The sequence below is a fragment of the Monodon monoceros genome, unplaced genomic scaffold (assembly GCF_005190385.1).
Source record: "Monodon monoceros isolate NGI ecotype Baffin Bay Population unplaced genomic scaffold, NGI_Narwhal_1 Super_Scaffold_21, whole genome shotgun sequence".
Taxonomy (NCBI): domain Eukaryota; kingdom Metazoa; phylum Chordata; class Mammalia; order Artiodactyla; family Monodontidae; genus Monodon; species Monodon monoceros.
This window is the reverse complement of record NW_021703778.1, coordinates 63,549,327-63,575,729: the sequence shown is the minus strand read 5'-3', so window position 1 is coordinate 63,575,729 and position 26,403 is coordinate 63,549,327. Positions and strand designations below refer to the sequence as shown.

At 42.5% G+C, this 26,403-nt stretch overlaps 1 pseudogene; it reads right to left on the bottom strand.

Annotated features, from left to right (window-relative positions):
* LOC114903835 overlaps positions 1-26,403 on the bottom strand; it is a 179,274-nt pseudogene that overhangs the window by 34,853 nt on the left and 118,018 nt on the right.

Below are 26,403 nucleotides of genomic sequence, written 5' to 3'. Positions count from 1 at the left end.
ACTCTAGGTCCATCCACCTCACTACAAATAACTCAATTTTGTTTCTTTTTATGGCTGAGTAATATTCCATTTTATATATGTGCCACATCTTCTTTATTCATTCATCTGTCGATTGACACTTAGGTTGTTTCCATGTCCTGGCTATTGTAAATAGAGCTGCAGTGAACATTTTGGTACATGACTTTTTTTGAATTATGGTTTTCTCAGGGTATATGCCCAGTAGTGGGATTGCTGGGTCGTATGGTAGTTCTATTTTTAGTTTTTTAAGGAACCTCCATACTGTTCTCCATAGTGGCTGTATCAATTTACATTCCCACCAACAGTGCAAGAGGGTTCCCTTTTCTCCACATCCTCTCCAGCATTTATTGTTTGTAGATTTTTTGATGATGGCCATTCTGACTGGTGTGAGGTGATACCTCACTGTAGTTTTGATTTGCATTTCTGTAATGATTAATGATGTTGAGCATTCTTTCATGTGTTTGTTGGCTATCTGTTTATCTTCTTTGGAGAAATGTCTATTTAGATCTTCTGCCCATTTTTGGATTGGGTTGTTTGTTTTTTTTTAATATTGAGCTGCATGAGCTGCTTGTAAATTTTGGAGATTAATCCTTTGTCAGTTGCTTCATTTGCAAATATTTTCTCCCATTCTGAGGGTTGTCTTTTCGTCTTGTTTATGGTTTCCTTTGCTGTGCAAAAGCTTTGAAGTTTCATTAGGTCCCATTTATTTATTTTTGTTTTTATTTCCATTTCTGTAGGAGGTGGGTCAAAAAGGAACGTGCTGTGATTTATGTCATAGAGTGTTCTGCCTATGTTTTCCTCTAGGAGTTTGATAGTGTCTGGCGTTACATTTAGGTCTTTAATCCATTTTGAGTTTATTTTTGTGTATGGTGTTAGGGAGTGCTCTAATTTCATTCTTTTACATGTAGCGTTCCAGTTTTCCCAGCACCACTTATTGAAGAGACTGTCTTTTCTCCCTTGTATGTTCTTGCCTCCTTTATCAAAGATAAGGTGACCATATGTGCATGGGTTTGTCTCTGGGCTTTCTATCCTGTCCCATTGATCTATATTTCTGTTTTTGTGCCAGTACCGTACTGTCTTGATTACTGTAGCTTTGTAGTGTAGTCTGAAGTCCAGGAGCCTCATTCCTCCAGCTCTGTTTTTCTTTCTCAATATTGCTTTGGCTATTCAGCATCTTTTGTGTTTCCATAGAAATTGTGAAATTTTTTGTTCCAGTTCTGTGAAAAATGTCAGTGGTAGTTTGATAGGAATTGCATTGAATCTGTAGATTGCTTTGGGTAGTATAGTCATTTTCACAGTGTTGATTTTTCCAATCCAAGAACATGGTATATCTCTCCATCTGTTTGTATCATCTTTAATTTCTTTCATCAGTGTCGTATAGTTTTCTGCATACAAGGCTTTTGTCTCCTTAGGTAGGTTTATTCCTAGGTATTTTATTCTTTTTGTTGCAGTGGTAAATGGGAGTGTTTCCTTAATTTCTCTTTCAGATTTTCATCATTAGTGTATAGGAATGCAAGAGATTTCTGTGCATTAATTTTGTATCCTGCTACTCTACCAAATTCATTGATTAGCTCTAGTAGTTTTCTGGTAGCATCTTTAGGATTCTCTATGTATAGTATCATGTCATCTGCAAACAATGACAGTTTTACTTTCTTCTTTTCCAATTTAGATTCCTTTTATTTCTTTTTTCTGATTGCTGAGGAGCCATTCTGTTGATGCACCTTATGGCCAGTTGAGCCTAGAACTTGCTTGTAAGTGTCTCCCCTTTGTAGATGGATGTTTTTTTCTCTCTCTTTCCTTGAACCCAGGCCTGGGGCAAAGGACCTTGGCTAACGAAAGAGAATAGAGCAGCAAGGCTGCTTTTCTGCGTTGGGTTGTAAATAAACACCCCCGGTACAATCTTGGAGGCCGAAGAACTCCAGTGCTTTGTTAGGAAGGAACTGAAAAGCTCAGCTGTTCTGTGGGCCAGAAATGCTGAGCCTGCAGGATCCTCAGCAGAAGAAAAGAAACTGCTTTGCAATGGCTCGATGCCTCCAGGGTTGCCCTGCTCTCGTCAGATGCTTTCCCTGTTCCTACAGGCAGCCATCGCCCAGAGGAGGAGGGGATGGCAAGGTGCCAGCCGTAAATAATGAATAGCACCCTCATTTACATTCTTTTTTAGTGGCGCCTGTTTGCACACAGCATTGCAGGGACCTGGAGCCCGAGGAAATAGGACTTGAAGCCTGCTTGGGTGACCTCCCTCCAGTGTGCCTAGCTCAGGAAAAGGCAGGCTCTTCCTGTCAGACCATCTGGCTCTCTTGAATGTGCTTATTAGTAACAGTGGAGGTGGGTCTGTTAGCTTAGGACGGCATCTCAGAGACAGATGCTGAGTTTATGTGTAAAACATGGCTTCCAGCCAAAGCCCTAATCATGATCGCCTCTGAAGTGGTTCCAATCGTCTGGATGAGGCGCTCCGGCTCTTATGTTGTTTGTACAAGCTGGTAGTTAGAGGTGTTGTGTACAAGATATTTGTAGTCATAATTTCTCCAAACAGGTTAAGGCAAACATTATGAGAATCAGCAAATGAATGTGCTGTGTTTCAAATGAGAATTATAAACACACTTTCCTCATTGGAGGCCTAATCTGCTAGGAGGAATCCAGATGTTTAATGATGAAACCATTATTTAGGAGGACCTATCAAAGTAAAACAAATTGTTGTTTAAGTGGAGGGAAAAGGCTGCTTTGTGCAGGGGAGTTAGGAAAAACTGCTTTGAGAGAGGCCTTGCTTGTGTTGAATTTCCATGTACCTCTTGTTGCTGCTCGAGAGCAAGGGTTTCTTCTAGAAACATCATTTAGCAAATGGGAGTATTGCCGTCCTAGGACAAAACTACAGGCCAGGACAGTGCCTTTCCCAGTGAAGAGGTGGTAGCTAGTATACTGAAGCAGTATTTGGGGAAAAATTGGGTCTCAGCAGCTTTTTCATGTTAACTTTTTATTTTTTTTATTTTATGTTTTTGCGGTACGCGGGCCTCTCCCGCTGCGGAGCACAGGCTCCGGACGCGCAGGCTCAGCGGCCATGGCTCACGGGCCCAGCCGCTCTGCGGCATGTGGGATCCTCCCGGACTGGGGCATGAACCCGCACCCCGTGCACCGGCAGGAGGACTCTCAACCACTGAGCCACCAGGGAAGCCCTCATGTTAACTTTTGTTATCAACTCCTCTTCCTCTCTCTGTTTCTGAGGTGAGAGGCAGGAAGCAGTGTTTGATGGCCGTGGACATCTGTGTCCTCCACTTGTCTCCTGAGCTGCTTCGTGTAGAGCTGGCTCCCCCATTCCTCTCGTTCGGGTGTAGTCATTCCGTGAGCCCCTTACTATTTTTAAGGGGGCGCAGCCCCACTCTTTGCATCTGTCTGTGAATATATCTTTCCTCTTCTCTTTTCTTCCTCCTTTCCCTCCATACTGCTCTCCGCTTTCTCATTTTCCCTTCCTTCCCTTCTCTCTCCCTTCCTTGTAGGAAGCACATAGAGAATAGATCCAATTGCTCCTAATTTAGGCAAAGAGCACATGAAAGCAGGAAAAAGCACGAAGATGGGCACTGGAGGTGGTTTTCTAAAATTGAATGCCATCACATGTCCTAAATGTCTAAAATACTCCTGCTGCTATTTTGAAGAGTTCCAATTTATTCACTTTCCCATAGTTTTCTTTGCTGCTGGCAGGTTTTTGGACCGTCCAAGTCCTTCCAGAGTACACAAGGCTGTTTCCTAGCAAATTAACAGAAGTCATTTTGGCAGGCACACAATTTTAGTCAATAAAACCATGAGAAGAATAGCAGCTTGAAGTGGTTAGAAACCACAGGGGTGTTTGGAGGCTTCTTTTCTGCTGGATTCTAGAATCTGGCAGCTGCCAAGTCCTGAAAGGATCCAGAGACGCAGCATGTCACCTGAAGCTTCTCCACAAAACTGGGAGGGTGCACGTGGCCCCAAGGACTCATTCACCCCATCGCCTTTGCCACTGCAGGAGACCAGAAACAGATCATCCCGTAGAGATGAGACTTTGTTCTGTTACTGAAGACGTCTTGATTTACATTAATGCCACCTCATTTTCCTTGAAATAAATTTTGATTTCTCCTTCTGGTCTGTTTCCTGTTCCTCTGTTTCGTTCATTCAAAAGCATCTATTAGGCCTTCCTTGTTTATATCTTTATTTTAGCAAGTCCTAAAAGGGACTTGTAGGACCTAACTCAGCTTCCCATCTGCTACTTGAATTCTCTCAACAGCACCCACTCACCTAGAGTTTTTCCAGCACATAATGGATCATATGCAGTGACAGGATGGACACCTGATGTCTTTCAGTGCAGCCTGTTTCACCTCTGCCGACTCTAATTATTAGGATATTATTCTGTGCGTTGGTTTTAAATCTGTTTCTTGGTAACTGCCACTCATTAATATCAAGATTGTTGCGACAATTAAATGAGCTAATGAATATAATGTACCTAGTGTAGTATCTGACACAGAGAAAGAACACAATAAAAGGCAACTGCTTTTATTTATTTATTTATTTTTTTGGCTGCGTTGGGTCTTCATTGCTGTGCACGGACTTTCTCTAGTTGCGGCGAGCATGGGTTACTCTTCGTTGCAGTGCGTGGGCTTTTCATTGCAGTGGCTTCTCTTGTTGTGGAGCATGGGCTTCAGGCACGCGGGTTCCGTAGTTGTGGCTCACAGTCTCTAGAGCGCAGGCTCAGTAGTTGCGGCACACGGGCTTAGTTACTTCGCGGCGTGTGGGATCTGCTCGAACCCATGTCCCCTGCATTGGCAGGTGGATTCTTAACCACTGTGCCACCAGGGAAGTCACCAAAAGAGAACTGCTTTTATCTTTGCTATTACTGGTTCTTGTTCTGCTCCTTGGAGTTGTATAACGTGAACCAACACAAACTAGTTCTACACGTGGGAGCCCTTTGCATTATTGAAAACAACTAATGTCTCTCCTTGATCCCTAGTCTTCCTTTCAATATTTTAAGCTAAATATTCCCATTAACTTGGACCATTCCTCACATGACAGGGCTTGGATTTCTTCACTCTTGTGGTCGCTTGCCTTGAACAAATTATAGCTTGTTCTAGGCGTAGCTTCTAGAAGTGAAAGTAATATTCATGTCAGGGGTGGGTGCGGGGTGGGTTCTGATTTAGGCATAGTAGCTGTTAACGAGGCCCAAGTCACATTATCTTCTCTGGAAGTTATATGAAGTTGGTGATTCATACTGGATTTATTGTTGACCAAGTCTCTTTAAGTTTTTCTTTTTTAATAGGATAAACCTATTCGCCTACAGTTTTTTTCAACCAAAGACTCTTACATTTATCATAGATGACTACTGTCTTGTTAAGTACCTGCAGCTTATTATTCTAGCTCTCAAAGACCTCTTTTGGCTCCATCTACATTACATTTTGCTGTTGGACCCACATAAATAGCTTTCTTTGTTTTCTTGGTTTCTCTGTTTATTGATTTGTTTGTTTTTTTGAGGAAATTCTGGGTTTCTGCAAAATGATGTCTTAGTTTGGGCTGCTGCTCTAACAAAAAAATACCATAGATGAGGTGGCTTATAAACTACAGAAATGTATTCCTCACAGTTCTGGAGGCTGGAGGAACAGGGTGCCAGCATGATTGGTTTCGGGTGAGGCCCTCTTCCGGGTTGCAGGCTGCTGATTTGTCATTGGGCCCTTACATGGCAGAGAGCAGAGAAGGGAAGCAAGCTCTTCTAACGCTTAAAAGGGCACTAATCCCATTCTTGAGGGCTTCACCCTCATGACCTCATCTAATTCTAATTACCTCCCAGAGGCCCCATCTCCTAATACCATCACATGGGAAGGTGGAGTTACAACTTAGGAATTTTGGGAGGACTCATACATTCAGTCCATAATAGATGAGGAGACAGATGGGGGGTTCATTGGAAAGGAGAACAAAGAGTGTGGGTGAGCACAGTAGTTCAGAATAGCAGAGTTACTCTGAATTCAGTTAGAGTGAACAGGAACACAGAAATAGGTAAACACAATAGAATGAGTGACCAGAGGCACGGATTTGGAGACATTATGAAAAATTGAAAATAACCTAGCTGTTCTGATGGAATGCAGTCACTAGCACTGAATTCAATTGACCAAGCGTTTGAGCAGCTATGAAAAAGCTCGACACTCTCCCTGGAGGGGCTGTTATTAGGATCAAATGAGATCATTATGAAAGAGGTTAGCATGAGGCTAGAAACCTAGTAGAGAATCAATAAAAATGTGTCTAGTAGACATTCATCCTCCCTGGGTACTTCTAAATCTTGACTTTGCCTTTCATCTTTTTCTGTTTAATGATTTTTCTCTTAGGTGATTGCATCCAATCCATTATCTCTCTTTACTTCTTACATTTTCTATCTCCAGCCTTTCATTTTGTGAACAAACCCATGTTTATGGTCTCCTTACTCTTCATGATTTTATAGCCTTTGATCATTCCCCCTTTCATTCTCCATCTTCCCAGGCTAAAGGGCCCTTAGATTTTTTTTTTTAAGTAAATTTATTTATTTATTTTTGGTTATGTTGGGTCTTCATTGCTGCACGTGGGCTTTCTCTAGTTGCGGCGAGCTGGGGCTACTCTTCCTTGCAGCACGCAGGCATCTCATTGTGGTGGCTTCTTGTTGCGGAGCACGGGCTCTAGGTGTTTGGGCTTCAGTAGTTGTGGCTTGCAGGCTCTAGAGCTCAGGCTCAGTAGTTGTGGTGCACAGGCTTAGATGCTCCGCAGCATGTGGGATCTTCCTGGACCAGGGCTCGAACCCATGTTCCCTGCATGGGCAAGCAGATTCTTAACCACTGAGCCACCAGGGAAGTCCCAGAGCCCTTAGATTTTTAGCTTACCAAATTCTCTGTCTCCTCACCCCAGGTGCCCCTCTCAGGACTTTCCTAGCTCTCAGCCTCACTTGTAGAAGGCCTTCTTCTTGGGCTTGTCTCCCAAATCCCCTTGCTCGTTTTCCCTGGCCTCCCTGTAATCTGTTTAGTTTCTCCACCTGTAAAGTGGGGCATGAAGCCAGTACTACCACAGGAGGAAGTGATGAGATGTGAGTGGATGAATATAAATTGCGTAAAGCAGAGGGTAGCATGGAGGGTCACTCAGATGTCATGGTAAAACCGTCATGTTCTTATTTAAATCTCCTTTTGTAATTTGACTTGGAAGCCATCAGTGTGAAATATGCAGGCCTCCCTTAAAAAGTCACACTGTAGATTCCTGAATGAGGAACACAATTTTTCTAACCAGTAACAACTCATTTTAGCCTCATGGTAGCATGCTTTTGTCACTTGTGTGGAGAATTGTGACAAAAGCCCTGATGAAGTCATTCACTCTGTCCTACTCCCACCTAAACCATACCCTAGGTGCTTGATAGCTCTTAGAATCTGGACCTAGGGATTCCATGAGCCTGATAGGAGCACACCTCTGAAAAATGTTGACCTCTGTGTCACCTGTGAACTTCTCTACCATTAACAAGAGTGATGATGATGTTGATGGTACTATTTTTGAGCTACCTACTGTGTGCCAGGTACCGTGCTAGGTCCTGGGGTCAAAAGTATAAACAAGATAGCCATAGATGAGTGACCATCTACATAGTGCTCCTACCCCAGTGCCTGGCACATGGTAGGGAAAAAAAAAAATGATGCTCAGAGTTTTGAAGTGATCTCCAAGGAGGTCTTTCAGATTCTTGAAAAAATAATAACTTCATATGAGGCTCAAAATACATCTGCTCCATCAAATTCGGCTCCCCGGCAAGTGATGTGACTCTGAGATTAAGTTGCATTGGGGGCCCCTTCAGTTCTCACAAGCTTATTACATGAGCCCGACTTCGGGTTACTTCCTCTTTAGTTCCTTCAGACTTGTCCTTGGTGCCCCACACTGTTACCTGGAGCACATCTTTAGAGCAGAGCTGGCAGAGTGTGTTACAGAAAAGAGCTGGCTGAGGCAGTAGGGCATTCAGTTCATCTGGATGAGTTTTCTAGGTGTAAGTGTCAGCCAGAACTTAGGAAGACAGTGCTTTTCTCCCTCACTTTCTCCCTTTTCTTTCCCCTCAGTTACTGACAGCAAATGGTTCTTAATTGTTAAACAAGTAAACTGCTCTTGAATTGCTTTGAAAATAGGGATGACATCGACAAACCAAGCTAGAGCTCTCTGTTGTTGGTTGGAACACGGCAGTACTATTGCTGTAGCCAGGCTCTGTGTGCGTGTGTGTGTTGTGTGTGAAGTACAGTATGTTTGTTAAATGCTCTTGATTAGCTTAACTCATGCTTGCCTAGGTCTTTGTGGCTTTAATTACAGTTTTAAATGACATTCGGTGGTGGATACATAAGGTACTTCGCTCCTTCTGCCTCTTAGGGTCCATTTGTTAAATGACCCATCTCACTACACCTGATAGCCTCTGGGTCCTGAGGAAGTTAATGCTCCCGTTGAAAGTGAGCAACTTTATTCCTGAGCTTTGCACATTAGAAGGATCATCATCAAATGTTTTTGAATTACTTACGGAGGTGAAAAATATCTTTATTTTCTATTTGATGACACTTCTGGGTAATGTGAGGAATTATAGTATAATACCTTAGCTTGGAAAGGATTTTACTCCAAAATACAATCAAGTCAGATTCTCAGCTGTTGCCCGTTAAGTGCCAGTTTGACATTCGAAATGATCTGAATTTAGTGATTTGGAGAACCCCACAATCAGCAGCTATAACTTTCATCCACTTGAAACCCATTTGGCCATGACTGATGAAGGGGCTCATCGTGTTTGGGAGGATTGAATTGGAGCAATTGGGAATGAAAACATAAGACCTAATGATGGAGTATCTTCTGTGCAACTTCAAGGTCCAGATCTATGTTCACTTTAAACACTCTAACTGTCGTGCCTTTTTTCTTGGGAAAGTTAGGGTGGAAGAAAAATAAACTAACATTGAGAACTGTAGAAGTAAGACTTCTAAATATTCTTTTGGTTTTAGGAGGCCACATTGTGTTCTGGCCAACCATAGCGCACTGGAGTTAAGTCCTAACTCTGCCCTCTATGGCAGTGTGACCTTGGGCAAGTTGCTCAACCTTTCTTGGCCTTGGTCTCCTCAATTTTGCAGCAAAGCTAGAAATAATGTGTTTCTCAGAAGGCTGGGATGACAATTAAGAGGACTTCTCTCTATAATCGGTTTAACCTGTAGAAAGCACTGGTAGGGGCTTGCTCTTAGGAATACCTAGTTGAGAGGTGGTTTACCATGAAGCTTATGAAATTTAATTTTCAGGACTCCTCACTTGCACATAGCCATTTTTTTGTTTTGTTTTTCCTGTGGTACGCGGGCCTCTCACTGCTGTGGCCTCTCCCATTGCGGAGCACAGGCTCCGGACGCGCAGGCTCAGCGGCCATGGCTCACGGGCCCAGCCGCTCTGCGGCATGTGGGATCTTCCCGGACCGGGGCACGAACCTATGTCCCCTGCATCGGCAGGCAGACTCTCAACCACTGCGCCACCAGGGAAGCCCTAGCCATTTTAAATATTTTCTTTTGTACCTAATTTTGTATTCATTATTGTCATGTTATCTTAAACAGGACCTCCCAAATTACATGCTTCCGTAAAGCCTTGATTCTCCTTTGTCAAGCCCTCTTCATAAGTCGGTTCCATTATTCCTCTTACTTGGGCGCAGACTTCAGAATTCATCAATTTAAAAAATGCTTTTAATGACTGCTAAAAATAAGACACTGTTTTTAAAGCATCTGCATGATATATGTTATGATAGAGCTCTCTCTAACAGGAATTATCTAGAGGGAGAAGGATTAATTTGTCTCCACACATATATTAAACAGTGGATTTATTTCTGCCGAGGAAAGCAAGAGTGTAGAAGCTTCCTTGATGAGATTCAATAATTTGTAGACTGATCCACTGATGAATGTCACCTGGTGTTAGAACAATAAACTCACTGCAATAAGATACATAGTCTTTCTGGATGCCTCTGATCTGAACCCCAGTTCCATGAACATTTTATAGTATTTGGTTAGGTTGGTGAGTTTATTTTTTGCAGTCTTGGTTGTCTGTTTTATTGGACCTAGAAAAACTATGTGTCTTCTTTAAGGAAAAGAGAGGTATGGGCCCTTCTAACTGAGACCAGGAGGGAAAAACGTTCAGAAAGAGGTGTCCAGAGGTCATGGGTAGAACTATGAGGTACATGACCTACAGGCAGAGCATGACAGTTTCTTCCCAAAGTATGCAGACTTTTTCTTAAAGGGAGGAAAGAGTTCAGTTAATGGGGCATTGACGGAGAGAAGCTTTTCATTGTAAGTTACAGCTCATGCTAAAAGGGGCATTCTGATTAAGGAGACACACACACACACTCACACTCACACCTCACAGGCTGAGAGAGGTCGAGTGAGTGGAGGCTGAGGGAGATAGGCACCAAGAAAGGCTGAACAGTTTGAATGGAGATAAGAACAAAGAGTGCTTCCTCTCAGATGAAAGCAACCAAAGCTGAGGCTCATTTTGAAAGCAAAGGAAAAGAAAACAAAGATTTCAGTCAAAGATTTCAGAGGCTAATTTTGCTAAGCTGAAAAGCAGTTAAAAGTGTAGTTCCTGGGCTTCCCTGGTGGCGCAGTGGTTGAGAGTCTGCCTGCCGATGCAGGGGACACGGGTTCGTGCCCCGGTCCGGGAAGATCCTACATGCCGCGGAGCGGCTGGGCCCGTGAGCCATGGCCGCTGAGCCTGCGCGTCCGGAGCCTGTGCTCCGCAACGGGAGAGGCCACAGCAGTGAGAGGCCAGCGTACCGCAAAAAAAAAAAAAAAAGAAAAAAGTGTAGTTCCTGGGGACTTCCCTGGCAGTCCAGTAGTTAAGACTCCACTCTTCCAATGCAGGGGACAGGGGCTCAGTTCCTGGCCGGGGAACTAAGTTGCCGCAGGCCACACGGCATGGCCAAAAAGAAAAAGAAAGTGTAGTTCTGCTTCTGAATATCATCAGAAATGGTTAGGAAGAGGCCAGGGGGACAGAACCACCAGGGCGACCTGCCCCTATTGGTGGCCCAGGTGGCTGAGGCAGCTTGCCCTGGCAGGGACCTAGAGTGGGCTAGACAAAGCTTGAGAGAGAGTTGATGTGGAGCAGTCAAGGCCAACAGAGCCATGAGCCTGTGTAGAAGGAAGCCTTCTTCCCAAGAACTGGTTACGTTGACTGAGCATTCACTAAGTGTTCTAAAGCTTTGTGGTTTCTTCTCTTGAGTGCCTCGTATTCATTTCATTTATTAGTTACCTAGTGTAACTGGTTTATTAACCCATAGTATACATTTTATTGGTAACAGTAAATACCATGACACATTTTTTTTTTTAGTGGTGCATACAGTTCACGTGTGTCCTGTAGTGACAAGGTTTCCTGCTAAAGTTACATGTAGAATTCTTTGGTAATAGTGACATCTGAGCAATGAAGAGGTCAAACTCTTGGCTGGGAGAAAAACCTGATTATTCTACTGAGAGAGCAGGTGATGACGAATGCATGGTCCTACTCGTAACAGCCATGCACCTGGCTCTTTGCTGGCCATGGTATAAAATCATTTAAGGTTTGAGCCATTTTCAGTTCTGTAGTTATTTACTGAGTGCATCCAGTCCTGGGCTGGGGCAGCTTTTACAGCCCCCAAGAACTGATGACGTGCTGCATCTCTTCCCAACACAGCTTTCAGTGACATCATCTTGGTTGCTTGAAGTTCGCCCTGATGGGGGTATTTACATCATGGAAACTGGCCATCGCTCCATATCAGTTTTCTCCGTCCCTGGAGAGATGGCCAGCAGACACATATTCCATGTGCAGGACATTGTGCTAGGCACTGTGGGGGAATGAAAATGTGAAAATGTGAGTGAGATTACATCCCCGTTGCTAAGGATCTTATTATTTGGTAGAAGGAATCAATGATGTTGATAATAAGTGATCACTTAATATATATACTCTTCTAGAGCTTCACAGATATTAGTCCATTTAATATTACAGAAAGGGGGGGAGGTTTGAGGAAGTTAATTAATTGCATCGATTTACTGTGGAAAGCAGTGTTTTATCCTAAGTGCCTCTGTTTGCAATGTCAAAATTGCCCCTCTTTTCAGGTCCCCACCCCTTCCCCAGTTCTATTCTAGCATTTTGTGAACAAGCTCTTGTTTACGGTTTCTCGGTTCCTAATGACCATAAAGCCTTTGGTCATTCTCGCTTTCATTCTCCGTCTTCTCAGACTGAAGGGCCTTAAGGCCTTGAGCTCACCAGGCTCCCTGTCTTCTTCCTCGCCCCACTCACCCGTCTCAGGACTCTCCCTGTCTCTCCGCTTTTGCTGGGAGTGGTAGGTGACACTGTATCCCCCTGCTCATTTTGAAGTCGAAGTTTTGAGGTGCAAACACAACGTCCATATCTTTGTTTATTCATGAAGCATCTGAAATGTGTCCCTTGAAAAGGAAGGACAGGAGATATTAATGATCATCACATCTTTGGAGCGAAGGATTTCAGAAGAAGCCTTTATAAACACTTCACAGTTTTGTAGTGTCTAAGTCATATAGCAGCAGAGAGGGCTTGGGGAAATGATTTTCGCCGAGGCTGTTTAGTTGAGAAAGGTCGATATAGCCAGTGCTTGTCGAGGCTTGTGGTTTGAACGGTGGCTGGAGGAGATCTCGGCATGTGTAAATCTTCATTCTTCCTCGACTGTTTGCTGTAGGTTCAGACAAAACCAGGATTGGAGTTGGGATTCCTGCTTCAAGCCTTCTTTATTATTTGCTAGACCACGACATTTACAAGTAGGATATTCTTATTCATCTGAGGTGGAAATGTACTGTAGCTTCCGGGAATGGATCAAGATTCTAGCTAAGGAAACTTATTTTAAAACCTGAACTTGATCTGCCAACTTTCTTGGCCAAAAGGGAGACCAGCAAGCGGGTATTTGGTTTAAAATGGGAAAGGAAGAGCCAGGCTTTGCTTTGGACTATGTAGTGATAGCTAATTCTTTTCTTTCTTCAAGCTTCCTCCTTCAATTAATGTAAATACGTTAATGTGATATGATTTCCCTAATAGACAACACTGATAGGAACAGGGGTGGGACCGAACCTTAATGGTTTCTGTAGCATGTTTAATTTCTGATGTTGCTGTTAAATGTTCAGGAAAATTAGTCACATTTAGAACCATCTGTTTCCAAAAGTGGTTAAAGTGTGACTAGCCTTCTAACTAACCATTTTATTGCTTATGATAATAGTTGTGGCATGAAATTATTCTTTTGATTCCCTTTGTTTTCTGCTATGAATACTCACACATTTTGCTTCTAGGGAACTGGGATTAAAAATGTAAAAGGACACCCTTCAAGTGTCTTGGCCATCACAGATGTAAAAAGGAATCTAAATTTTTACTTTCCTTTCAATTCCAATATACCTTATCTTTGATTTAGATACAGTTATGGATTGGAAGCCATAGTTAAGAAGTATATGAAATCTTCAGTAGTAACAAGCACTGCGTGATCAATGGATGCTTGAAGAAATGATTTTGGAGGATGCTAATATGTGGTGCCTTACACATTTTATTTCTTGTGTTGTTTCTTTTGAGGGAATGGGAAGAGGTAGGGTATGGTGGACAGAATCCCTTACATGTATGCATGCCTTTCACAAGAAGGAAAAACCAACTTTAAAGCTGGCAACCAAAGAATTTGGCCAGTGTAACCTTCAATTTTTTTTTTTTCCCCTTCTGAATGGTTGTTTCCATAGAATGGGCATGAAACTTATATATGACAGTCCAAACCTTTTACTGGGCAAGTCAAAGTTCTGGCAAGCCTAACTGGAATATTTGTTAGGGTATTTAAAATATTCACATAATGGGTTTCTTTAGGAAATAAAAAGTCTCCCATTCTGGGTTGTGGGTGGTGCTTTATTTTTGAGTGGTCATTAGAATGGCCACAATTGCCTACCTTTGGATTACTCCTTGACCTCTTGTTATGTAAAAATTAAATCCAAATTCTTTTTCTGTCCTGAATGGGTATGGATGTTCAAATCTGCTCTGATGGTGAAGCACATATCTCTGTGCTGTAGCACTCACACAGGGGAGGAAGATTGACCTGCCTTACCTGCTGCCTGTCTGCTTGGGAACACTGTTTCTACTTGACAACATAAGAAAAGTTTTTCTTTGGGCCGCACCGCGCGGCATGCGGGATCTTAGTTCCCTGACCAGGGATCAAACCCTTGCCCCCTGCAGTGGAAGCACGGAGTCCTAACCGCTGGACTGCCAGGGAATTCCCAGAAAAGTTAAAAACAGAAAACCCTTTTTTGGGACAAAGAAGTTTAACAGAAGAAAAAGGAGGGAGAGTTTTTGAAACCCCAAATCTATTTTTTATTACAGCTATATTGAAAGTTTTGTTTTTCTACAAATTAAGAATGAACATAACCCAAATGTGAAGTGAATTTTTTTTTAAAAACTGTGCTACACGGTGATCGTAACTTCCAGATGCATAAAGGAACAAAATGTTTAACTGTAAAACATTTCACTGTACAGTGACAGTAAAATAGCCCTCGCTTTATGTCACCAGGAGTGGCAGCAGCTGGGATTACTCACTTGAGGCTGGACGTTACCTGGAGCTTTGGATGCTCAATTAGTGGCCTAATCCTTCCGAGGGCGAACAATTCCTCCCTCACTGTCTGTGGCTCTTGGTATGGGAGAAACTGGCTATTTTCTGAAATACTTCTTGTGTCTTCTGAATAGGGGTGGGAATAGCTAGAATTGAGGCCTTTTAAAATTAAGAATTTGAGCTAACTGGTGGTGAAGTTCTCCCTTCCAGTATCTAGCCAGGCAAGCACCTAGGTTGGTCCCTACCAGATGATTTGTGAGATGGGTTGCTGACAGCTTGTTCAATAATCCTCCATGACAGTCATTTGTAAATGGCATTTTGCTCCTCTTAGGGCAGTGGAATCGATGGCTTGCTTGCCAAATTTTTAAATGGTAGCTTGTTATGGTATGTTTTACAGAACAAATAGGGACTGGAACACCTTAATTAGGCCACTATAAAAATGAAATGGCAGCACTTACACCAGGAGGAATCCTCCATGCAAGTTCCGCAGAGAGAATTTTTGATGGCTCTAGTTGAGTGTAGGGCAGAGCCACATCACCGGCTGCATGTGGAATCTGTAATGCAAAGGGCAAGAGCTGTTCAAAGAGAATTGATGCGATTAGCTTCACCTACATTCTGTCGGCATTCTCTCAATTACCTCCTGACCCTCTCTTTTTCCACCTTTCTCCTTTTCATAGCCAAATCAGCCCTTGTATACAAATAGTCCTTTACTCATGCCTTATGCAGGAGGGCTTTTGCTTGGTTTTGGTTTTTTTTTTGCTTGGAATTTTTAACAATTTTTTTTTTCTAGCTAAAAAGTGAATATGGATATGAGAAAAGGAGGAGGAGATCAGGGACTGAATGTCTTTCTTCCCTGGAATATCTACTTTATACAAGGAGAACTTAGAGTGTAGGAGAGCAGGGGACAGTATTATATATTCTTTGCTGCTTTTCTCTCCCAGGCAAGTCCTCTGCTGCCGGTGACTAGCGGTTTCTAGATAATTTGACTAGAAATAGCTGACAGTACGGACACGAGTGATAATGATGAACAATTAGTAAAAAAGTGGTTAAAAGAATTTATCTCCCCATCGTGAAACAGTTGCACAAAAAAGAACTTTGACATTATCTTGTGTTATTAAAACAGGTTATCAATCTTGTATTAGTTCCTGGTATACAGCAAAGTGATTCATATATATATATATATATATATATATATTCTTTTTCAGATTCTTTTCCATTATAGGTTATTACAAGATATTGAGTAGAGTTCCCTGTGCTATACAGTAGATCCTTGTTAGTTATCTATTTTGTATATAGTAGTGTGTATATGTTAATCCCAAACTCCTAATTTATCCCTTCCCTACCCCGTTTCCTGTTTGGTAATTATAAGTTTTAAAAAAAATTTTATTTTATATTGGACTATAGTTGATTTACAATGTTATATTAGTTTCAGGTGTACAGCAAAGTGATTCAGTTATATAGATAGATAGATAGATAGATAGATTCTTTTTCAAATTCTTTTCCCATTTAGGTTAGTACATAATACTGAGTAGAGTTCCCTGTGCTAAGAAGTAGGTCCTTGTTGGTTATCTATTTTAAATATAGTATATGTCAATCCCAAACTCCCAACTTATCCCTCTGCCCACCTTTTCCCTTTGGTAACCATAAGCTTGTTGTCTGTGTCTGTGAGTTTGTTTCTGTTTTGTAAACAAGTTCATTTGTATCTTTTTTTTTTTAGATTCTGCATCTAAGTGATATGATTGTCTTTCTCTGTCTGACTTCGCTTAATATGATAATCTCTAGTTGCATCCATGTTGCTGCAAATGGCATTATTTCATTCTTTTTTATGGCTGAGTAATATTCCATTGTATATATGTGCCACATCTTCTTTATCCATTCATCTGTCGATGGACAGTTAGGTTGCTTCCATGTCTTGGCTATTATAAATAGTGCTACTATGAACATTGGGGTGCATGTATCTTTTCAAATAAGTTTTCTCCGGATATATGCCCAGGAGTGGGATTGCTGGATCATTTGGCAGCTCTATTTTTAGTTTTTTGAGGAACCTCCATACTGTTCTCCATAGTGGCTGCGCCAATTTACATTCCCACCAACAGTGTAGGAGGATCAGGTTATGAATCTTGCTGGGTGTCTGTCATTTATTATTTTCATTCATTTATTCACTCCTTCTGTATATATTTACTCTGTACCTACTATGGGCCATCTCTGCATGAGGCACTGGAGATGGACTAATGAATCAGTCAGATGTGGAGCTTACAAACATTGAAAATGACATAACGAACTACAATGGTGATGGAAGTTTGAGGGAGAGGTACAGTGGGCTGTGTGAACATTAGTCAAGGGGTGACTTGCGGATAAGGATGGTCAGATTACAGTCTGGAAGCTGCCTTAAGTCTTGGTTAGTACTTATAAAAATACATCGATGAACAGGTAATTATGAAATAGCATTTCTAGGAAGATCTTTGTAGAAAAATGTAACCGTGTGTCCAGAGAATCCAGAGTGAGTGAACGGGAGTACTTGCAGAATAGAACAGGTAACTAAGAGAGAAAATAATTGGCCACCCATTTTATTTAAAGTGGGAGCCATCTCCCTGGAAAATGGATTCAGGTTTGTTTTGCTGATTGATCCCTGGGAAATGGTGGTCCTTGTGCTCTGGATAACATTTTCCAGGGTGCTTGATAAGTATTCTGGATAGCAAACACCTTTAGCAGAATTTCCCCGTGAGTTTACTTTTGCAATCCATTTATTTGAACAAGTTTATTTGACAGGCTTTCCATATTTCCCCATTATATTTTATCTTGTTGATTTTAGCGTATTTAGTTTTCTCTGAATTCTCATCCTGACATCCACAAACTTGCCTCTTCTGTCTTGATGTCATCTGGAAATGGGTTGAAGACGCCTTGTCTTCCTTCATCTTGTCTGATAAAACTGCTAAACGTGACAGGGCTAGATGCGAAGCTGGGTGCTCGCGCCAGAGGTCTCCCTTCGGGCTCACATCGCTCCGTTAGTAAGGTGTTCAACCAGATTTGAATTCCCAGCACTGTGCCGCCAGCAGCGCTGTATGATGTGGGGGACAGTTCACTGGCAGGAGTCTGGGAGCACCGGCTGGGGATACCAGGGTTCTCAACTGTCGTGGAGTGGCAGACCAGCCCCCTGAAATGAGGAGCAGAAATGCGTGTTGGAGCTGAAAAGCATTTTCTCCACCCCAGAAACTGCAAACTGAAGGAGTAACAGACTGTGGAAGCCAGAACTTTCCCGAGCTTCACATGTGTCCAATACCGTATTTACCGGCCATCTCTAACAGGTGTCCTATAGGGACCTCAAAGCAAACAGGTCACAAATTGAACTCATCCTTCCCCATCCCCCAGAACTGTCAACCTCTGCCTTTGTTTCCTATTGATAGTTTTCTCTCCCACCTGATCCATCTTCCACATTGCGTTCAGAATGATCTTTCTAAAAAACCTAACATTGTCCCTTCCTTGGTTCAAAATTTGTTCCTGGCTTTCTCTGTATATGCAGGATAAAATCTGAATGCCTTCCTGTGAATGACTGTCCATGATCTGACCTCACCCAAGCTACCAGCTTCGTCTTTGGCTCACTGCTTTATTAATTGACATCACACGGAATGTCTTTGTTTTCCTGTACATGTTATGTTTCCCATTCTCTTACCTTTGCATATGTTATTCCCTCTGGTCAGAGCCCCATCTCCCTGAGAGCCTCCTTCTTGCAAACTGCAAGCCTCAATTCCAGGATCACATTCTCTGTGAAGCCTGGAGAGACTTTATAGAGAAGTCTTCCGAGACTGTCTGGCTGGTTCATGGGTCCACCCCAGTGCTCAGATAAAACCATCGATACTACCATTTTCATGCTGATCATGGGTGTTGTAATTGTGTTTTTCTCTTGAAGGCAGGGTCCATGTCACTCTGTCTTTGAACCTCCAGCACCTCATAGAATGTGTAACTCTTGGAAGGTGCTTATGGAACGAAGCACAGCTAAGACTAGAGCTATGCACCTCTGGAAATGAAAGCTGAGCAGGGACTGTTTGTGGGGTTGGATCCCGAGATAAAGACAGAAGGACAGTTTTCCCCTTTGTAAATGTTCCTGCGACACCTCAGTCCTGGCTCCGCCTAATCCATCCTGTGGCAGAGGCTGCTGGTGGTGCAGCTGTATCCATCTTTTCTTCTTCCTTTAATAATAGAACTGTAGAGTTTAGCTAGGTGTGTGGTTTCCCAGACACAGAGCACATTTGTCACATTCCCTTACAAGATGTGGTCATGCAGTAAAGTTCTCACCAGTAAGATAAGAGAAGGAGAAATGTGTGGTAAGTTCACGTTATGCCGTTAAAAAGAATGAAGTATAGTCTCCTTGACGTTTTCTCGCTCTCCCATTGGCTCTTCTGTGGATGTGGTGGAGGCTGTCAGAGCATCCATCTATCTTGTTATGGAAACCCTGGGTTGAAGATGGCTGAACTGTGCCACTAGTCCTGGATGACTAGCTCCTAGACTGTGATCGCAGAAGAGAAACTTCTGTCTTGTCTAATCCATTGTAGTTTTGGATCTCTGTAGAGATCCTGTAGAGACTGGGCCAAAATATTAAGTACCTTTTAAACAAATTGTGTTCATGAATGACTCTCAGTTATTTAGCAGAACATGCCTTGACATGTACCTTTATATGTTCATTTAGTCACATTGGTTTACAAATTTTGAAAAATTTCAAATGTACACAATTGTAATAATCTTTTAGTGATATGTGCTTCATATTTTTCTTTTCTGTTTTTTAAAGTAATAAGAAGTTATATTTAGAGTTAATACTCACCTCTGATCCCAATGCTCTTTTTTCCTTCAGAAGCCACCTCTATTCTCATTGTATATTATAATTCTCATGCATACTACTATACTTTCAACTACATTTTATGTACCTTTAAACATATGTAGCATTTTTATATGTTAAAAAAAGCATACTTTTTTCTGATTAGGTTTTTGTGATTTGTGTATGTTGATTTATATATGGTTGGTTCATATCTTTACTATGTAATATTTCACTAAATGAATATAATTCACTTTAGTGATCCTCTTATTGACGAATTTTGAGGTTTTGTCTAATTTTTAACTATTGTCAACATTTGCTGCAAGAACACCCAGTGTATGTCTTTTGTGGTCACATGCAGCAGAAATAATGGGGCAGAACCAATATTTGAAGAGCTACTAAGGGTTTCCAAAAATGAGAAAAGGTATTAAATCAGCTAAAATTCAAGAGGCTTATGAACCCCAGAGTTGATGGACTAGTGCATCATTTTGAACGTTTGCAGGTATCATGACAATGGGAAGAGAGCTCTGGAAGGTTTTGCACTGACAATTAAAGCTCTGGGTCTAAAAGTGATACATGGTACTTCCTCTCACAGCTGTTGGTCAGAACTAGTTACGTGACGCCACCCAACCACAAGGGACCAGGAAGTAGAATCTTAGTCTAGGGTGTGCCCAGAAGGAGAGACCAGTTAGGATATTTGACAGTCAACATGACATTACCCTAAACTTAAACCATACTTCTATTAAAATCACTAAATCCAAAAGCAAACAGTTTAATTTCTACTTGACAATCTTGTCAGGATTGATAATAACAGCAAATAAGTGGCATTTCTTAAGGGCCCACTATAATCCCAGCTCTGGGCTTTATTTTCCTTATTTAATTAAATATTCTCAGTAGCTTTAGGGGGAAGTGGTATTATTATTCCCATCTTACAAATGAGGAAACTGAGGAAGGATGAATAATTAGGTCATAGAGCTAGGGGGCTGGAGAGCCTGGGTGTAGACTCCAGAGCCAGCCTGGGACTCTTCCCCCTACACAGACCACCTACGTGGGTCCTCCAAGCCTCTGGTCTCAGGCCTCCTTGTCTAAGAGAACCAGAGGTGAAGGCCTGTCTCTGCCTGTCCTTAGAGTTTAAAGCCACTAGTGTTCTCCGGAACAGAGTTTAGCAACCTTATGCTCTCACAGTAAGTGTTCAAAGCACCTCAGCATTCTAGTCAGGAGATAAAACAGCTGTTTCCTCCAAATGGCTTATACTGAAATGTAAATGAACAAGGACGTTATTAAAAAAAAAAAAAAAAAAAGGCAGAAAAAGAGGAAAATAGATTTAAGCTCCTGCCTTTTAAAATTTTTATCATTTCCCATCCAAGCTTACTGTTTTTGTTTAATCTTGCCATTCCTTTTCTTCTTCCTTGTGTGCTCTTTTTCTTAGGGATATGCAAACTTTATTAGTCAGCTCCTCTTTCAAGCTCTGTATGCTTTTGTGTTTGAGAATTGGGAATCAGGTGCTTTTACTGTTAGCCTCCGGGTGGATCTGAGCACGAGGACGCTTTATGAATAATCGAGGTTGACATCTGCAGCGTCGTTCCTTCATTATAAATATTGTTAAAGGAGCTGTGACCACCATGGGCTCCCACTGAACAAGTGTGCACGGGGAAGGCAGACACAGCCTTTGATTTCAGCTCTTTTCTGGTTATCACTTCACTGATGACCCTGGCGATGACAGGTCTCTTAGATTTGGCTGGCTTTTTTTCTTTTCCCAGAAAGTTTCTTGTCAATTAGCATAAGTGTTTGGTCTGCAGGAAGCTGGGTTCATCTTGCCAACTCCAAAGGCTAAGAACCACAGTTAATATTAGTGCTTGAGCGTTGCCTTTGCCTGAATCCCTAATGAACGCTGAGCTGCTTTGTGACTTTAATCATTTTAAGTTCCATTTGGATTAGGTATAGCATGATGATCTTTTTCAGGGAGAAAACAGGTTACGGTGCTCAAGGTCTTTGGCCCTTCTCCCCACCTCCTGAGAAAGCTCAGGCACCACAAATGTCTGAAAAGACACCAGTATGCCATTCATATCTCTACCAAATGCCTCCTCCCACGTGTACCCCACTAATCCCTGGTCACATTATTAGATCCTTTAGATTATTCTTGTTATCTTGACACTGTTTCCATTTTCAAAATGGAGGAGATAGCAAACTTGAATTTACATCATGTGAGTAAAACTGCAAATTTCCTGTCTACCCCTTCCCCTGCTCCATTGCCTTCTATCCCCCCACCACCTCCCAGTAAATGCCCCAAAGTATTATAGAACCTGCTATTACCTGCTAAGAAATGTTATGGACTTCATCTCATTTAATTGTGTCAATAGCCCTGTGAGGAAGGTGATATTGCTGTTCCAGTTTCCTTGAAAGATACAGAAACCCAGGCTTAGGGAGTGAGAGGACTTGCCAAGGTCACACAGTGAGTCACAGAATCTGAGATAAGATGCTGGGCCTATAATTTAAATTGTCGACTCTCCAGCCTTGTCCAGGTTTATTAGCAATATTGGCCATGCATTCATTCTGCCAACATCATTGAGCATTTGTTTATGTCAAGCACTGGGATTACAAACATAACTAAAACAGTAGCTCAGATCCTGGTGAGGAAGGAAGCCCTGTTAACTGGTGGTGATGGTACTGAGTCACTAACATAGTAAGATACTCGACAGTGCAGTGGTTGAAATGGGGAACTTTGAGGGTCAAGAGGAGAGCTGTGTACTGTGCTCTCAGGGGCTCAGGGAAGCCTTCTTGGAGGAAGTGTTGTGTGGGGATGAGTGTTAAGATAAAAAGGTAGGGCTTCCCTGGTGGCATAGTGGTTGAGAGTCCGCCTGCCGATGCAGGGGACACGGGTTCGTGCCCCAGTCCGGGAAGATCCCACATGCCGCGGAGCGGCTGGTCCCGTGAGCCATGGCCGCTGAGCCTACACGTCCGGAGCCTGTGCTCTGCAATGGGAGAGGCCACAACGGTGAGAGGCCCGCGTACCGCAAAAAAAAAAAAAAAAAAAAAAAGATAAAAAGGTAAGTCTCATTGAAAAGGAGCTGAGAGTCTGCTTTCAGGCAGAGGAAGGGGAAAGAGATTCCTTCCTTTTCTAGGCCCTTTTAAAAACGCTTCAAATACTTTGGAGTAATCCTGCCAAAATTTTGATGTGTGTATATACACGTGTGTGCTTGAGTTTCAAAAAGTCACATTCCCAAATGTAGAAATGCATTTTTGATTTGCCAGATATGGGCATAGGGAAGACAGGAGTAGTTGCAGGCTTTGGAAGGAAGTTTGTAAGGAAATATGGGTATTTGGTTTTGGGTATGTTGAATTTGAGTTGTTTGTAGGACCTTCAAGTGAAGATACCCAGGCATTTGGCTGAGGAGTGGCGATCTGGAATTTAAGAGAGAAACCAGGGCTGGAGATGTAAATTTGGAATCATAAACTGATCCAGGAAGGCAGTGAAGTCGGCATGCAAGCAGACAGATGAGAAGAAAGCCGGATATTGAGTCCTGAAAAGTATCAATGTTGAGAGGACAAGTAGAGAGAAGATGCCCTCAAAGGAGATTAAGGAGGTGGGAGGAAAATAAGGGGAGTGTTGTGAAACCCTAGGGAACAGAACATTAGGAGAGAGAGCACAATACAGTCTAATGTTGCTGTCAAGCACATAATTGTCAACGACACATGGCCATTGGATTTGGCATCCGGGAAGCAGTGTCAGCCTTGTTGAGAGCAACTTCAGTGGGTGTGGGTCAGTCTCTAGGCTGCAGGAGCAGAGAAGTGAACAGAGGATTGGAGTAGAGATTACCTTTTATGAGGTGGCCTTTGATTTTTCTATCAGTTTCTCTGAAGAACAAGAGAGATGTAGGGAAGTATTTGTAGAGGGACACAGTGTTGATGGAGGAGATTTTAAGGTGGAAGGGGGCATTGGGACGCTCATTGGATGTGTCTAACAGACAGAGAGGGGGCAACCAGCTGAGCACCTCTCCAAGGCGGGGGAGGGGTGGTGAAGTCCCAGGCCAAGACGGACGGGATGGAAGGGTTAGCCTAAGCAAGAGGAGGAATCTTCTTCCCTGTTGACAGGGAGGTCTGAAGAACGGCTCAGGATTAGAATGGCTAGTAGGAGTCAAGACCCCAGGATAATTTGCTGCGTGCTGTGTGTCAGGCACTGTGCCATTCACATATGTAAATAAACTGGTGTAATCCCAATATTACCGATGGGGAAAGGGAGGCTTAAGAAGTCCAGTAAGATTCCCAAGGCCACAGCTGGTGGTGCAGAGCTGGGATTGGAACCCAGGCAGCATCACTGCAGAGCATGTTCCCCGACCACACGCCCAGCTGCATCAGGCTGATTCTTAGGCAAGAATCAGGAAGCTCCAGGAAACGATGGCAAGAGGTCTGTCTCGGGTCTCCTTTGTTGCCCTGGTTTGTCCTCTCCCTAAGCTGGCTGTCTCTTTCTACTTCATGAATATTAATTCCCTTTGGTCCTTGGAGGTCAAGTAATTGTGTGTATTTTGAGGGTGTGAATATCTGACACCTCTTTATCCAGTATCTGCGTCAATTCATGGCCTCTGATTTATCCTGTGTAATTGTCAAGTGTTTTTCAGACTATTAAGTTTTCACATGATTTTTAGGGGAGCTGTGCCTTTTCTATAAGAATTTAAACTGTTTTGTTTATCTTTGTTAGAAACTCTTAGTAGAACTATACTTTGTGTCGCTGGGATGATCACCTTATAATTAGTCCTTGCCCCACAATTCCCATTCCCATGTCACATTTGTATTATAATTGTATTGGCCCCAAGAACCCAACTATGATGATTGATATAGGGCTAGTGAGAAAAGATCAGAGGCTTAAGATAAAAATAATATATCTATACTAAGTGAAGGGTAAATAACCTCAGTGAACAAATATTTAGTGCTAGGTACTATGAAAGAAAACAAAAGATACAGGGAGAATGTAGAAATCAGCTGCACTTTCAGGGAGATGATATTCTCTTTGACAAAATTAGACTTACATAAAACAATTGGTAAGTTTTTAGGGTTTAAGTGGATGGGATTTCACTAGGGTTCTCTGATAAAAGAAAGAAAAATGTGGCTTGCGCTTAAGGTCAAATGATACATCCTATTCCATTCAAAACCCCCTACCTACTTTATCACTAAATTGAGCATTGAAACCAGTATGTTCCATTGAACCTGTGGGAGTAGAGTGGAAGGTGATTGGGTCTGTAGTCCTAGCTATACTCCTTTCTCAGAGGAGGTAAAGAGACGAGGGCCATACCTGAGAGCCAGGTGAGTGGGGGAAGGGAGTAAAGAGAATGTCTTTATTCCTGTCCTTGAGGACACGGGGAGGGGGGAAGGGTAAGCTGGGACAAAGTGAGAGAGTGGCATGGACATATATACACTACCAAATGTAAAACAGATAGCTAGTGGGAAGCAGCCGCATAGCATGGGGCGATGAGCTCCGTGTTTTGTGACCACCTAGAGGGGTGGTTTAGGGAGGGTGGGAGGGAGACGCAAGAGGGAGGAGGCATGGGGATATATGTATATGTATAGCTGATTCACTTTGTTATACAGCAGAAACTAACACACCATTGTAAAGCAATTATACTCCAATAAAGATGTTAAGAAAAAAAGAATGTCAGTTGGGCTGCTAAGGGGACAGCCACCCTGTCTTGTCCTGTCAGTGGCCTGACAAATGTCTGAATCTGACCAAAGCAGTAACTCCTCCTCCCTTGGAGGGAGCAGGGCTGGTAAATAAGGCAGAGGAGGGTCTGGTGGGGGGAAAACGGGTTGCAGGGTACGCACCTCCTGCATGATCGATGAGGCACCAACATGTAGGTATTGTCGTTATAGGATCCAGGGCATTTAGAGTCACTGCCAGTGTGGGAGTCTTGATAGCACAGATTGTATCGCTCAGCTTTTCAAGAACAGAACTCAGTTCATTTTCCCAGAGGGGATTAGGCTGAGGAATCAATTCACATGCACAAAGCCCCCAGGAGACCGATGTGCAAACTGGAGTGATGATGTATTAATTGACAGTGGGAGAGTGTGGCTGGCATCAGCTCCCCACACCAGGCACACTCGCCTTTCTGTGTATATGCTTGGGCTGTTACATTACAGGTGAGAAGGTTACTCATTGAGTCCCAGGTTTGAGGAGAGCAACTGAATATTCTTGAGTGATAACTTGATGAATTGCCCATCTCCAATCCAAGGACGTCTGTCATAGAAGTCAACATGATCTACAATTAGAGTAGCAGTCTCATGGACAATAATGTTACTGTAAACCAGAGGCTTTTGTTATTATATTTCTTCAAGACAGTGCTTGTGGTAAGTTTGGGTCATCTGATGATACTATTTGGACTGATGTATTGCAGAGAACGTTTTGGGATGGCACCTTCATCTTTTGTCACAAGTCATCTTTAACTGTGGGTAATATGCAAGGATGATTCCCACAGATGGCCATTGCAATAATGTTATGTTGGCTCTTATTTCAAGAAACTGAAAATTTCAATTTCTTAGAGCAATCTCGTCTTTTCTGGGCCCATAATTCTGGATGTACCCTGTATTTGGAGCTTAGCAGTTCCATGTTCTCAGCAAGGTTTAGAGCGGACTAGAGGAAAGACAGTGAATTAACATTATCTACTATGTGTTAAGAAATTGAGAGCTGCCTGGTGAGGTAGAAGAACCCCCACGTTAAGCCTTAGGAAGTTGAGCTCAGGAGGGGGTCAAGAACTCTGTCCAAGGACACATGATGGCTGGAAGTAGAGGACCTTGGAGTCTAGGTTAGTCCTGCACCCAAAGGAAGCACTTTGGGAATTCAAAAAAAAAATTTTTTTTTTACTTTAAATTTATTTTATTTTTTTTAACATCTTTATTGGAGTACAGTTGCTTTACAATGGTGTGTTAGGTTCTGCTTTATAACAAAGTGAATCAGCTATACATATACATATATCCCCATATCTCCTCCCTCTTGAGTCTCCCTCCCACCCTCCCTATCCCA